The 15,055-nt window shown below is 41.1% G+C and overlaps 1 long non-coding RNA gene across 5 annotated transcripts in view; it reads left to right on the top strand.

The window, feature by feature from the left end:
• The window catches only part of LOC102151911, a 125,225-nt gene that overhangs the window by 86,876 nt on the left and 23,294 nt on the right, over positions 1-15,055 (top strand). For all 5 annotated transcript variants that reach the window (XR_005373333.1, XR_005373332.1, XR_005373325.1 and 2 more), the window contains 2 exons: positions 4,097-4,188; positions 10,461-10,540. This is a non-coding gene — a long non-coding RNA (uncharacterized LOC102151911). The remainder of the gene's footprint in view (positions 1-4,096; positions 4,189-10,460; positions 10,541-15,055) is intronic.

The raw sequence follows: 15,055 nt of genomic DNA, 5'->3' as shown, positions 1-15,055 counted from the left end.
ACACTAAAGATTTATTGGATCGTAGGGCTTATAAAATATCCTTCCAAATGTGTAAGTCAGGAGCCCAGCTAGAGGACGTTCATGGAGAAGTCACTGCTGAGCTTCATTTGTGTCCTTTGCTCTGGCCTCCCAGTGTGAAGTTCATCTGTGAGGTTCTTTAGGGAGACATGCTAGAGGGAGCTTTAGCATAACCCCACTCCATATACCTGTAGGTTGGTGGAATTTAAAAATTAAAAAAAAATTAATGAGAAAAATCTGGGTCATTATGTGAAATCTTCTGATTTTTCAATAGAGACAAATAATCCAACAACTCCATGAAGTAAGTACTAATATTATCTTCATTTGACAGGTAATGAAACATACTTGGGATAATGTCCTAATTTGAATTATGTAGCAAATATTCAATCTGTACTCTCCAGTTAGAGACAGTGCACATTTCCCTGACTTATTGATGTTGTACATTTGATTTGCTGTGGCTCAAGGATATGAGCAGCATGGCTCCTCCACAAGCCATTTATGAGCCAAGGCCAGAAGAAGGCCTGGCATAGGTTTCCTCCTGCCCTCCCACAAGAAGAACATGTGCCTGCTGCTCTGCTGGTCCACAGAAGATGAGAGCCCTGTGGAGGTATGATTCCCACTTGTAGCCTGAAGCTGAACTTAGTCCGATCTGTTTTAGACCGGACTAGGTAACCCTCAGATGCATGAGCAAGAATAAATGATAGCTGTTCATACATTATTGACTATAAGTAACTGATAGAGGAAGTTTACGGCTTGCTTAGAAGTTACAACATCAGTTCTTGGATCAGTGAGGATTTGAGCCTGGGCCTGCTAAATCTAAAGCCATAATTACTAATATTCTTTACTAATTGGTGCATGAGCCCACCAACAAGATGCTGTTTGATAGTGCTTCTTCAGGTTCAGGATTCTAAGATGCTAAATTGCTTTGAGATGACTTTAAAAAAAAAAACTTGCCCTTGGGAAAATTTTGTTTAACTTCTGATTCTTTTTAACTAGTGATCACCATTCGGTAACGTAGACAATATCTTATTGGTAGAAAAATTTGGACTTTCTATGATGTATTTTGGTCTTATTAAAATTACACACACACACACACACACACACACACGTGATATTATTTCCCTCCCTTCCAATCTAGAGTGAATATCTAGCATTCCTCCTGTTGGACATTTCTCTTACTAATTTTTTCACCTGACCCAGGACATTTAGGTTCACCTTATGGCCAGTGTATTAGTTTCCTAGGGCTTCCAGAATAAAGTGCCAAAAATGGGTGACTTAAAACAACAGAAATTTATTATCTCACAGTTCTGGAGGCTGGATATTAAAATTAAGGTGTTGGCAGGGCCATACTCCCTCTTAAACCGATAGCGAAGTCATTCCTTGGCTTTCCTTGGCTAGCAGCTGTGTGGCTCCAGATCTCTGCCTTCGTTGTCACAAGGCATTCACCTTGTCTTCACACAGCCTTTTTCTTATAAGGACACAAGTCGTATTGGATTGGGAACCTAGATCCAGGATGAGCTCATCTTAACTAATTACGTCTGCAATGATCCTCTTCCCAAATAAGGTCCCATTCTGAGACATGGGGGTTGGGAATTCAACATATCTTTTCTTGGGGGACAGAATTCAACCCATAGCACCCAGCCTGGGCCTGGAGGTAAGAGGAGACTTCACAGGCATAGAAATTCTGCTCACGTAATTCTCAAATGGCCATGCCTGTGTCTCCCAAGGCTCCCAGGCTCCCAACGACTCTGAGGCTTTATCCTCTAGGCTTTGTGTAGTTCTAGGAGAGAAATTGTCTTCAGTAGTAGGTCGTTTCTCAGGGAGCCCTCAATTCATTTTTCTCTAAACAATACATTTTCTGCTCACTGAGTGAATATCTTTGCCCCGGGTGGCCAGGCTTTTTCATTACTTGGAAAATCCCTCAAACTCCAAATCAAAAAGAACCACAAGTTAACCATATTTCTATCTATTTTCCCCACATAAGTGCAAAAAAGAAAGAAAGAAAGAAAAAAAGCATTAGGGAATAAAGATGAAATGTCATGCTGGGCTGACAGTTTTCCATGCTGATTGACTTTAACGCTAGTTGACATGGGAAGATAGTCAGATCTGGCCCTGAGTGCCAGAAACCTGGTTTCTTCTCCTCTCTGTGCTGCTCAGCTTGGTTCTCTGCCCTGTGTTTGGCTGATTCAAGCTTCCCATCCCATGTGCCTTTGTGTGAGTCTGAAAGAACGGTCCTGGGATATCATGGCTATTTGGAAAGAAAGTGGTGCCAGTGGTTCCCTTGTCCACATCCTACATACTTCTGGTGACAGCAAAGGCTGCTGAGAAATAGGACGTGGAGGAGTCAGGCATGGCCGATAGTGCTGTATAAATTTTTTTTTTAACAGAAACAGTCTTTTTTAAATTTATGATACAGAGAGAGAGAATGCTGTATAAAATTTAACAGCAGATTTAACCATTTAAAAACAGGTTTCTAGGTATTAGCTCATATTCTGTAACCTTTTATCTGTTTTATCCACTGGCTGCTGCTGTCCCTATGCTTCCTCATATTTTGATTCTGATTTTCTCTTCATTCCGAGGAACCAGCTTCCACTCTCTGGTCTCAGACTGTCTACTTTGCCTGACATGATGGCTTATTCTTGACTCTTTGTGTCTGCTTCTCTCCCTGGGCTCTGAAACTGCTGTGTCTCCTTCTGACCCCTCAGTTCAGCATGATAGGAAAAAGTGTTCAGGATTGTAGTGCAAAGTAGTAGGTTCTCAGTGTTTTCCATACATAAATTTTTTTTTTTTTGATTTCCAGAAAACTTGCCTACCTTCATGGAAGGGGCATTATGCACCCATTTATTGACAGATGCTGTGACACATACAGGAAGCTTCCACATTAATGTCTTGTTTCCTCAGGGGCTCTCAGCCAAAGGACTGGGAGCCACAGGTTCAAAGACCTAAAGGTCTCTATCTCCAGGCTGCCTCCAGTTACTGTTTGCTTTCCTCTGAATCAGTGTGTCACCTAAAAAAATGGAAATAAAAACGGTTTATTCATTCATTCACTTATGCATCCTCTTATGCACTTATCCTTTGATCAAATTCTAAATGAGCTTTTCAGTGCATGTTATTGAAGGAACTTCTGGAGATGCGCATAAGGATTTTTTTGCAGTCCCTGCCCCAAGGGGCTCAGATTCCGGCTAGGGAAACAGGTGTGCAAAAACTTTAAAGTCATTCAAGGGATGCTGAGGTGGCTCACTTGGTTAAGTGTCCAACTGTTGATTTTAGTTCAGGTCATGATCTCAGGGTTGGGAGGTCAAACCCTATGTCAGGCTCTGCACTGGGCATGGAGCCTGCTTAAGATTCTCCTTGTCTCTCCCTTTGTCCTTCCCCAATGGCTCACTCTCTCAAACAAACAAACAAACAAACAAAAAACAAAAAACAAAAAACCCACAAAAAACAACAACAACAACAACAACAAAGCAAAACAACTTTAAGGTCATTCAAAATGTACATCAGTAATTATAGTTGGAGTTGTTAAGTTTTATGACACATCAAGAGTAATATAATATGAAATATAGTAGATCCAGGCTTCCTTGCTTTAAATTCTGGCTCCACATTCAGCTCCTGTACATCAGTTTCCTAATATGTAACATGTGGACATGGGTGAATTCAGGTGTTACAGGGCCTACATCCTCTGCAGTTTTGGAAATCATCTTTAAGAAAAATAATAGCAAATTATGAATATAAAATTAGCTGCAAAAATGAACATATCTTTAGAACGAGAAAGGAAACCATAACTAACATATTTAAACAGTTTCAAAGCTTGTAATACCGTCAGCATCATGAAATAAAAAATAGATAATCTCATTACTATTGATAATATGTGTCTACCCAATACATCTGTAATATATTTTTTTCATATATTGTGGCTGTGTATTTTTGATCACTTCTTTGAATGACAACAATTTCTACAATGAGAATAGAAAACACATTTTTCTTATACCATGATTTATCAATTAAAAAATTGATAATTTAGAAATTTTTTTAAAAAATTCTTAATTCATTCTTCCTGATAGTTGTGCCTTTTTCTTAGGTGGTGCTTCCTGCTCTGTGGCAACTTGTAATTTGAATTCAACCCTTTGATCCTGGAAGGCTCTGTGCAGTATCTGGGAAGTTGGATTGGAAGTGAGTCTACTTTGCCACTCCTGGTTCCTCCTTGTCTTAGTCTGTTTGGTCTGCTATAGCAAAGTACTATAGACTGGGTGGTTTACAAAAAAATAGAAATGTATTGCTTTCTGGAGGCCCCAAATTAGGGTGCCAACATAATTGGGTCCAGGTGAGAGCCCTTTTCTAGTCTGCAGATTGCTGGCTTCTCAATGTATCTTTATATGTTGGGAAGAGAGCTAACTAGGTCTCTAAGTCTTCTATAGGGCACTGATCTCATTTGTGAGGGCTCCATCCTCATGACCTAAATACTTCCCAAAGATCCCCCTTCCAAATACCATCACATTGGGGTTTAGGGCTTCAACATATGAATTCTGGGTGATACAAATATTTAATCCATCACATTACCTAATCCACATGTTTTGAAATATGGTATGACTTGGCCATGGGGTCTAGGTCCTAATGGCTCCTACCAGGAGCAGAGAAGTATTTATTTTCAAAGGATTTAAGGCTATGTCTACATTACTACAAAAGAAGAGGGTTTTTTTAGTACAAATTTTTCAAAAAAGGAAGCTACCTCCAATTTTTTTTCAATTTTGAAAATCGGTAGGGGTGTTAGAAGCCCAGTCAGGGACTTTTAATATCAGGGAGAACCACTCAGATGTTAAATTTAAAAGAAGGCTTATTGGGTACCTAAGTGACTCAGTCATTTGAGCATCTGCCTCTTGATTTAGTCTCAGGTCATGAACTCAAGGTTGTGAGATTGAGCCCCACATGGGGCTCCCTGCTCTGAGGGGGGTCTGCTTCTCTCTCCCTCTGCCCTTTCCCCACTCGTGTGCATGTGCATGTGCACGCACGCACAGGCACGCTCTCTCAAATAAATCCATTAAAAGATAAAGGATTATCAAAAAGCGACAATAAATGATCTTACAGAAACCAAGTTAAGAAACGCAGATATGAAAATTGGGAATGAAGAACAGCTGGGATTAACCTAGAAAGTGAGGCTTCCACTTTCTCTCATGGACCTCTTTATCACATGGATGCTTTCTTTTTATGCACCTGTTCATTTCCTGTGTCTCAGCAGGCTGGCTTTTCCTCCTTTTTTAGTTACCACATAAGTGTTTTGGAGGTGGCCATGAATTTCCATAGCACAGAGTCAGCCTTGATCCTCTGTGAATTCTCGGAGCTATGTGTCCACCAACATCTGAGTTTCTTTAAAGATGGTGGATCTAATTGGCTTAGCCTAGTTTCCAGGTTGATTCTTTTCTGTGCCAGAGTTCTGTGTCCTGACCACTCTGCTGTGGTTAGAGGGAGCAAGATATTGAGGTAGGAAACTCAGCCATTTATGCAGCTCCTTTAGCAGGGAGCTTGAGCTGAAATTTCTAAAAAGGGAATATGGGCAGGGTATCTATTATACATTAGACACTGATTCAGAGTAAAGTGGGCTAAATTCAATAAGAAAGAGGTGTGAGCAGGGGCAGTGTGTATTCATGCTTCTCCAACTGGGGTTTTATTGCTGTGTTCAGGAGAGCACCCTGAACCACAGTATGTCATGTTGCCTTTTTCTGAATCATCAGCTTCAAATATAGATAACTTGAAAACATCATGTGAAGGATTAGCATGGAGAGCACAAAATCTAGCTGTTTATGGTCATGACCTCCCACATATACATATTTACTTCCCTCTGACTACTTCAGTGGGAACGTTTAAGAAGCACCGAGTGTATATTTATATACTGGCTTTTTCTAAAAAAAATTAAGATGGAAACAAACTTTTTTAATAATCACATTAGTAAATTTGTAAAAATAGATTCATTTTCTCTTTGAATCACTTTAGAAAAGTGTTTTATTTATTTATTAATAAGAGACGCACAGAGGCAGAAACATAGGCAGAGGGAGAAGCAGGCTCCCCACAGGGAGACCAACGCGGGACTCCATCCCAGGACCCTGGGATCATGACCTGAGCCAAAGGCAGACACTCAACCACTGAGCCACCCAGTTACCCTCTCTTTGAAGCACTCTTGTCACTCATCCAGCATTCATTCATTCAGCTATTCAAAAAATATCTATTGAGAAACTACTATCTGTCCATAATGATGTGACCATCATATGGCTCTGCCATTATGGAACTTACGGAGAATGAGGAAGATTAAAAGTAAATATGTCAACATAAAAATAAATTATGCTTGATTAAGTGAGATAAGTTCTATACAAGAATCAGAGGATGGGAAGTAAGTGGAAGAAGGTACAACATCAGGGAGGACTGGCCTGAGAAATTCTAAGATGATGACTGTGAGCTAGACCTGAATAGTGGAGAGGATATAGTTGGGAGCTCCCCAAGGAGGAGCTTTCTAGGCAAATGGAACAACATGAGTTCATGCCTGGAGCAGCGAAGAGTGTGACGTGTCTGAGGAACTCAAAGACGGGTAGTATAATGGGAGATGAATGAGAGATTTTGATGGGTTCTGAGGACAAGGAGATAGATCTGACTTATGGGCAACGAGTTTGGGATTTATTCCGAGTATAATGGGAAGTTACTGAAAGGTTTTAAATGAGAGAATGATTTCATTTGGATTATATTTTTTTTAAAGATCATGCTGATGAACTGTAAGAAAGGACAAGAAAGGAGCAATAAGGGAGGCTGCAGGTTGAGTTGGGAGATGTTTATGCAGAGCGGTCCTGGTAACAAAAGATAGATGTCTCACAGAATGGGAAAGTGAACTTATCTGAGAAATAGAATTCAATTTCTGGAGGGTGACACCAATCAGTCCAGACGCATGCTTTCCTCCAACAAAGGTTGTTCTGCTCAGATGCAGGTATAGGGGTACTGGATAGTAGGGTTCATCATGCAAGTTTAGGATTTTGTCTGGAAATATGGCCGAAGGCAAGAATGAAAAGAGGATGCAGGTCCATGCAATCGAGTGATTATAATGATAAAGCATGTATTTGGAGTTGGATAAGGAGGAAGGTCAAAGCAGGATGAGGCTAATTGGTGATGAGAATGTACCAGGATTGCTAAGCTTGAGGAATCCTGCAGTGTGGGTGTTGGAGCAAGTGAGCTGTCAGGTCCAGGAAGAGGTGAGTCTGAATCAGGTTGTGAGAGATGGGGCAGTTTCTGGTGATGAAGGGCCAGGTCTCACTGTGAGTTGGGGTAGCTTCATGGGTGGAGGGAGGACCTCACTGCAGAAAGCCAAGTGCAGCAACTGAGAGGCCAGCATTAAAGTCACTGAAGTTGTTTGTGAAGAGTGTGAGTGTGAGGAGAGAGAAAGCTTCAGTGACAGAGGGATGTGATCAGACAACTACAGCGAGATGGAGTTAGAAGAGAGTCAGGCAGCTGGGGGAGATGCCTTAAAGGAGCAGGGGGCCTTGCAGGATGGAGAGAAAGCCAGGCATAGTGATCCAGGAAGCTGCAGTGGGGAAGGGGAGCACACAGCCCCTCCCTTCTCACCCTGAGGAACAAGGAGGACGAGAGAAAAAGTGAGAAGGCTGCTAGGGAAGCAGTGTTTATGGGGCAGCCACATCAAACAAGGAGATGAAAGGAGCCGGAATAATAACCAATGGACGTGGGGACACTTGTTGACCAGAGATGGGCTATCCCAGAGGGCACAGTGGGTGTCCAGAGAGAAGAGCAAGGGTGAGCCTAGGTGGGGCATGTGCAGGGCAGCAGAGGTGGGGGGGGGGAGCTGGTGATACTAGACGCTCTGGGAGTCTGGTGCTTCGGGGAAGCAGGGGGGCAAACAGAGTGCCGGCCTGACAGATTGCTTCTGCTGTTCTCCTTGGGAAGGTCTGGTGTTGAGCTTGGCTCTGGGATCCAGGACCCCCTTCCTGGTACTGTGCTGGGTTCCGGGGTGCTGCTTGTGAAGCCATGGTTGCAGAGGAGGGCTGGGCCATCCAAGTGAGGATGTTTGCAAGTGAGGACCGTGAAGACCAGCAAGCTTATTCTTTACGGTTACTACTCCCTAGGACAGTGCTGCTGAGTAGATTTATCCTTCCCGTTTCCAGAAGCTGACACTATAGATCAGACAAGTTAAAACACTTGGCCAACATCAGACAGTGAGGATGGTTGGAGAGAGGGTTTTAGACCCAGGTTTTCCCAAACCCCCAGCCTGAGCCTTTCCATTATCATACCTTCGTGGGTCCTGCAGTAGGAACGAGGAGGTTAAAGGAGCAGAGAGGGATGCAGGAGCTCCCTCTGAGTCTGGCTGGGACAAATCCCTTCATTGCTTGGCTCTCATTCCCATGAGATTTTGAACTTCTTGAAGGCAGAGACTGTCACCTTTGTATCTCTAGCTACCAATGCACTGCCTGACACATAGTGTGTGCTCAATATTTCATGAATGAGCAAATTAACGAATTACTTTATGCCTTTCTTCTCTTTTTCCCTTCTTCCGTTACTTCTTTTCCTGTCTTTTCTCCTTCAGTAGTGACTCAGTTAACTCATGGTCTTCATTATGGATCCACAGCTATAATTGCCCAGACTTTGTCTCAAACTTTTGGCTCAAACTGCCTAATGTAGCAGAGACATCCCTTAACACCAGAAAAGCTTTGCTTTTACTCCTTGCACGGTGGTGTGGAATACTCAGGATCATTAGACTGTTGATTGCTGAGCTTACAGGGTGCTGTAGGTATCTGTGTGCTTGTGTGCACACATAGGGTCATTGGTGTAAATTATGAACACGTGGCCTATCTTTACCACTTTACCCTAAGGCTCCAGAATGGATGAATCAGCATTAACAGATTGATTTTCTTCAAGAATTATTAATATAAATATCAGCCGGTCTCGTGTGCTTTTGTTCCTATACCCTAATGCCCCTCCCATGGGCATTTTCTCTGGGCAATATTGAATACTCTTTTACACTTGTGTACACATCTTATATCCTTAAGGTGGCAGCAACAATCAAAACAGTATTTAAGGAAAAATAACTGAAAGGGTGTGGAAATGAGGAAAAGAAAAAAAAAACCTAATTCTTTCTGAAATGTTCTGTAATCCTCCATTTTCTGCTCAGCAGAATTATATTCATAGCTAGATTATTCATTATTAAGAGCTTATTTCAGCCCAGACTGTGTGTGTCAGTAGATTAGGACGTGGAGGAAGATTAGTTTCTCACAGTGGGTGGCTGGAAATAAGTTCCTTATCTGATCATTAAAATCGGTTGTTCATGGTTTTTTGATCATAATTAGTAATTCCGTCAGAGGCTTCTGCATGCCAATTAAATCTTGGTGCCTGGTATGTAATATTAGGATTCAGCTGCACGGTACCAGCGTCATCACATTAGCAAGGCAGAAACGAGTTATGCGTGTGTGCGTTGGTCTTCAAAATTTTTCAAGTCTTTGCAATGCCTGGCACTTATTTTAGGAAGTATCTGACGGTTTTGAGACTTTTGTAAGATAACACCATATTGATAAATAAAATGCTAGCAACCACTAGTAATTGTCCACGATGTCCCTGACACGATCTCAGGCTATGGTACCTATGTTGCCTGTTTTGTTTTTTTAATTAATAAATTTTATTTTTATAGTATTTTTAGATTCACAATGTAACTGAACATTAAATACAGAGAGTTCCTCTATACCCACTATCCTCAAACATGCACAACCTCGCCCGCCGTCTGTGGGCATCCCACACAGCCGTGGCATATTTGTTACAATCCAGGAACCTACCTACACTTACTCATCATTATCACCAGCATTCACTTGGGTTTCCATTAGGGTTTATTATACATTCTGTGGGCTTCAACAAATGCATGATGACCTGCATCCACCACTGTAGGATCAAACAGAAAAGTTCCATTGCCCTAAAAATGGGCATCCTTCTTCCCTAACTTCTAGCAATCACTGACCTTTACTGTCTCCCTAGTTTTGCCCATTGCACGTTGTCATAACGTTGAAACCATACGGTATGTAGCCTTTCAGATTGGTCTTTTATTTAGTAATATGCACTTAAGCTCCCTCCATGTCTTTTCTTTTTTCTTTTTCTTTTTTTCCCTCCATGTCTTTTCGTGGCTTCATAGCTCATTTCTTTTTTAGTCCTGAATAATATTCCATTGTTTGATGTACCACAGTTTATCCATTCACCTACTCAAGTATATCTTGGTTGCTATCAAATTTAGGCAATTGCGAATAAAGCTGCTATAAACATTCACGTATAGGTTTCTCTGTGGACATCATTTTTGGTCCCTCTGGGTAAATACAACAGAGTGTGATTACTGGATTGTATGGCAAGAGTATGTTTAGGTTTAAAAGAAATCACCAAACTGTCTTCCAAAATGACTGGACTGTTTTGTATACCACCAGCAATGAATGAGTTCCTGTCGTTCCACATCCTTGCCAGCATTTGGCGTTTTCGGTGTTCTGGATTTTGGCCATCCTAATAGGTATGTACTGGTATCTCATTGTTTTAATTTGCATTTCCCTAATGACATATGATGCACAGCATCTTTTCATATGCTTATTTTCCATCTGTATATTTTCTTTGGGAAGGTGTCTGTTCAGATGTTTTGAACACATTTTTTATTTGATTTGTGTTTTAAGAGTTCTGTGTATATTTTGGGTAACTGTCCCTTATCGGGTATATCTTTTGCAAATAAGTTCTCCCAGCCTGGCTTATTTTTTCATTCTCTGAACATTGTCTCTCACAAAGCAAAAAATTTAAATTTAGTGAAGCCCGATTTATCAATTATTTCTTTCATGGATTGTGCCTTTGATATTATATCTAAAAAGTCATTGCTATATCCAAAACCATTTATGATTTCTCTTTCATTATCATCATCTATGGGTTTCAGTTTTGGATTTTAAATTTAGGTCTATGATCCATTTTGAGTCCATTTTTTTGTAAAGAGTTTAAAATGTGTGTCTAGATTGGAATCTACTGTCTGTTTTTATCTTAAACTCACGCCAGAGTTATCACCTTTATTAAAGATGAAGAAAAAAAAAGAGTAGAAGGATAAAATAACTTCTTCAAGTTTACAGAGCTAACAAATAGTGAAATTGGGGTGGGAACCTAGGTATTTCTCATTCCAAACTCCTCCTCTGCTGCCCTTCAAATATAATTGTGTGTGTGTGTGTGTGTGTGTGTGTGCATGTGTGCATACCTAGCCAGGAAGTAGGGTTCTTAAATTAATATATTGCCACAGTTTAATAAAATGAACACAGAGACTTTTAGGTCTAGGGGTGAAGATATTTATTGTTCTGAAAAATCTAAAGGGAAAAATAAAATTTTGAAAATGTGTTAGGTAATTTTCTCTCATTATTCAACTATACATCAAACAACTATTTGAGTATGAAGCAATGTGTTAGGTGTTATGGATACAACACTGAATGAGACACAATCTGATTTCCAGTAGGACATTTAAATGTTATCATGGGACTGTGCTGACCACAAAGGAAGAAGTGATTTATTTAGCTTTATAGAAGGAGAGGACTCTTGAAATAAGAGTCCTCTTATTCACTGTTCACAACTACTCTTTCAAGAAAAATTAATGTCTTCCCTCAGTTACCACTCCACCTTCATGTACAGAAACATTAAAGATAGCTTTTTGGTAATACAACAAAACTTGGTGAGGTAGAGCATGAAGTCTTATTCTGTTGGCCCCACTCTGCAAAAGGATGGCTGAAGATAAATCCTCAAGTACGTGAAACACATAAAACCTAGGATGAAAGTAGGTGGGCAATGGTAGTGGGCAGTAGAAAGGAGAATGGTTGGTTATCATAAAGTTGTATAAGGTAGGCATGTAGACTCCATGGAAAGCATAATCCCAATCATGAGAATCAAACTTGAGGTCAATACATGCTTTCATTCATTCAATCATGACCTATTGATTACCGATTTTATCCTAGTTCTGTAGTTTGCTTTGAAATTAGGGTTGGGCAGCCCAAGTGACTCAGCGGTTTAGCGCCACCTTCAGCTCAGGGTGTGATCCTGGAGTCCCAGGATCAAGTCCCACATCGGGCTCCCTGCATGGAGCCTGCTTCTCTCTCTGCCTATGTTTCTGCCTCTCACTCTATGTCTCTGATGAATCAATAAATAAAATCTTAAAAAAAAAAAAAGAAATTAGGGTTATCTAAATGCCTATTAGGGAAAAAGTATTTCAAAAGACTCTAAGTTTGAACCGCTAGGAGGGAATCTTGTGGACCCGGTTTCAAGTAAAGATAGGTGTGCAGGGGAATAGAATGTCTGGTAGATCACTGCATACTCAAGTCATGATACAGAAAAGCTGCCAACTCTGGGGCAAAGATAATTCTTTATTTAGGAGATTGAAAGGCCCTTATTAGCATAGGACCAGTGTAGAGGTAAGAAGAATTGAGGGATTAGAGAGGAGATGGAGGTACTGGTCTTTCCTGCCTGGAAGGAGAATGAGGCACAGTGGCTCCTTGGTTCATGTACTCATTCATTTGCTTATTGAACCCTTACATGGCACTTTGTACATGCAGATACTCTAGATAATAACTCACTTATACTAATAACAATCTCATAAGGTGGGGATTATTACTAAACCTGTTTTACAGTTACTAAAACTGGGCCACAGAGACACTAAGCAACATGTCCAAGGTCACATAAATTCATTCCCTCACAGATGCCTTTTTTCTTTTTTTATTCCTGATAACCAAACTTATACTACAATAGGAAGTGTTCACCACATTCTAGTTTTAGGCAGACAACTGATTTTTGAATCAACATTCCCAGGAGAGGGAAGACACCCTGGACCTAAGCATCTGCTTCCCAGCCCAAGTTTGGCAGGGACCAGTTAGCACCTTTTTTTTCTTTATGTCTTTAGAAAATGCCCTGAGAACACAGACATCTTGTGTTGTCAGAGGTCCCAAAGCTGGAGTGGAATATCAGCAGACCCACACTCCTAGAAGCTTCTGGTCTATCAGGTGTCTAGATGCCTTTCACATCTAAAGTCATACTGTGTGCCCTGTACAGCCCTGAGCTCATACAGCTGCAGACCTTGCAATAACTCATATACTCCATGCAAGCATTATATCATAACAAGGCTCCAGACACGGATATGGAAAATGGCCAATAAAGATATTAAGAGGGAATGGCTCAGAGAAAGCACAGCTAATCACCACCCTGCTGGGTGAGAGTGGGAGGCCATCAGGGGCCTCGGCCTTTTCTTCTATTTTTAAATCAGGAGTCTGAACAGTAAACCCCATGTCTCATTCAATTCACTTCACTAGTCTACAGAGAAGCACGTGACGTGGCCCACAGTGGCAGCTGAATGAATTGTTCAGGCTGATTGTCTCTTCCTCTGTCTCTGCCATCCGGGTAGAGATGGTTTAAAAATACACCGTCATTAAGGGCATTTCAGCTGCAGTCTGGAGTTGTTGGCATAATTGTGAGCTTCCTGAGTCTCTGGGGCTTCCTGAGTCTCTGGCTGGTTCTTTTCTGCTCATTGACACTCATGGCCTGCAATAGTTTTGAATGAAATGTCATGTCTAAGTTGTTGATAACTGTTAGCCAGCTCCAGGAGGTAATTGAAATGATCCTATATTTGCATTGGAGATTTTGTATTTATGCAAAAGATTGCTGAATTGCATACCATTGAGGATATATATTTTGAGAAGAGCTTTTCCAGCTGGCTTTGTGGCTCTTGTGTTTTGTTTCCAGTAAAGGACGAATGAGCATAGGAATAAAATAGGTTTTAAAAGGTTTTAGTTACATGGCAGCACTTTATTTTTTTTCCCACTGGTCATTTATAATTTTTCAACTTGATCTTCCTGTCAATTGGTATTTGGGTTTTTATATATAACAAGGGCCTCTGTAGCTTTTTGAGGTTTTGGCAACCCTTACATCTAGGGACCAATAAATAGTTGAGAAAGTATCTGACACATCAGTTGGGACCCAAGAGTTATGCCGTTTGCACCAAACCTAGTTTATTTTCCTCTACCATACCTGCTCAGCCCTACCTGTCCCTTGAGTCCTTTTGTTGTTAGATGGATGTCCTTGGCCACCACTGCTCTAGTTTCCTCATCTCCTAATACCACTAGTTGTCTTATTGGGTGAGAAATAGGCTCTAGCACAGTCTCTTCATGGCAGGGATCACATCAGCTTCAGTGCCTCAAAAAAACTGACCAGACCCACAGAAGATATGGTACCTTCCATCACCTTTGGTCTTAGATAAAACACTGAACACTGGGGCATGAGAACTGGCTTTCCCAAAGACTGCCTACAGGAGGCAGTTTACACAAGCACAAAATATGGGGCAAACTTTGACCAGTGAGAGATGGGGGACAGAAACAAGCTGGAAGATAAATTCTGTACCCTTCATATTCCAGGTTGTTCCCCTGGACACTGGTTCCATACAGCATCTCTAGAGATGCTTTACATGGCTGAGAAGTGGACTGTGGTTGCCCCTACTTTTCTGCCTCACTCCCCTTTCCCTTAATCTTGCGGCTCTGGGATTTCTCCTCCTGATAAAACACTAAATGTGGGTTACTGTTCTGTAGAGAACCTGGCAAAGACAGCATAGCTCAAGAGGGACTCGCTTCTCCGATGATCAATTATAATGCTGGTAAAAATGAAAGATAAAATGAAGGGAGTAGTTTAGGCTGAATAGGAAGTATGCTAAAAAGCAACCAGGAGAAGGTGGTTCCTTTTGAGAAACATGAGATAGTTTGGGTCTAGAGAACAAACCTTTGTTACAATATTTTAGAGCAAAAGAAGGGAATGCTTTATTCCAGTTGATGTAATTAATAATTTCTGATGCAACAGACAAACATAAAAGTCTCTCTGACTTGACATATGTAGATTTTTCTTTTTTAAAAATTTATTTTTTCATGAGAGACACAGAGAGTGAGGCAGAGACACAGGCAGAGGGAGAAACAGGCTCCCTGCGGGGAGCCCGATGTGGGACTTGATGCCGGAACTCTGGGATCACGCCCTGAGC

This window comes from Canis lupus, chromosome 18 (assembly GCF_011100685.1).
Source record: "Canis lupus familiaris isolate Mischka breed German Shepherd chromosome 18, alternate assembly UU_Cfam_GSD_1.0, whole genome shotgun sequence".
NCBI lineage: Eukaryota > Metazoa > Chordata > Mammalia > Carnivora > Canidae > Canis > Canis lupus.
The sequence above is the reverse complement of the archived record's forward strand: the minus strand, read 5'-3'. Positions and strand labels throughout refer to the sequence as shown.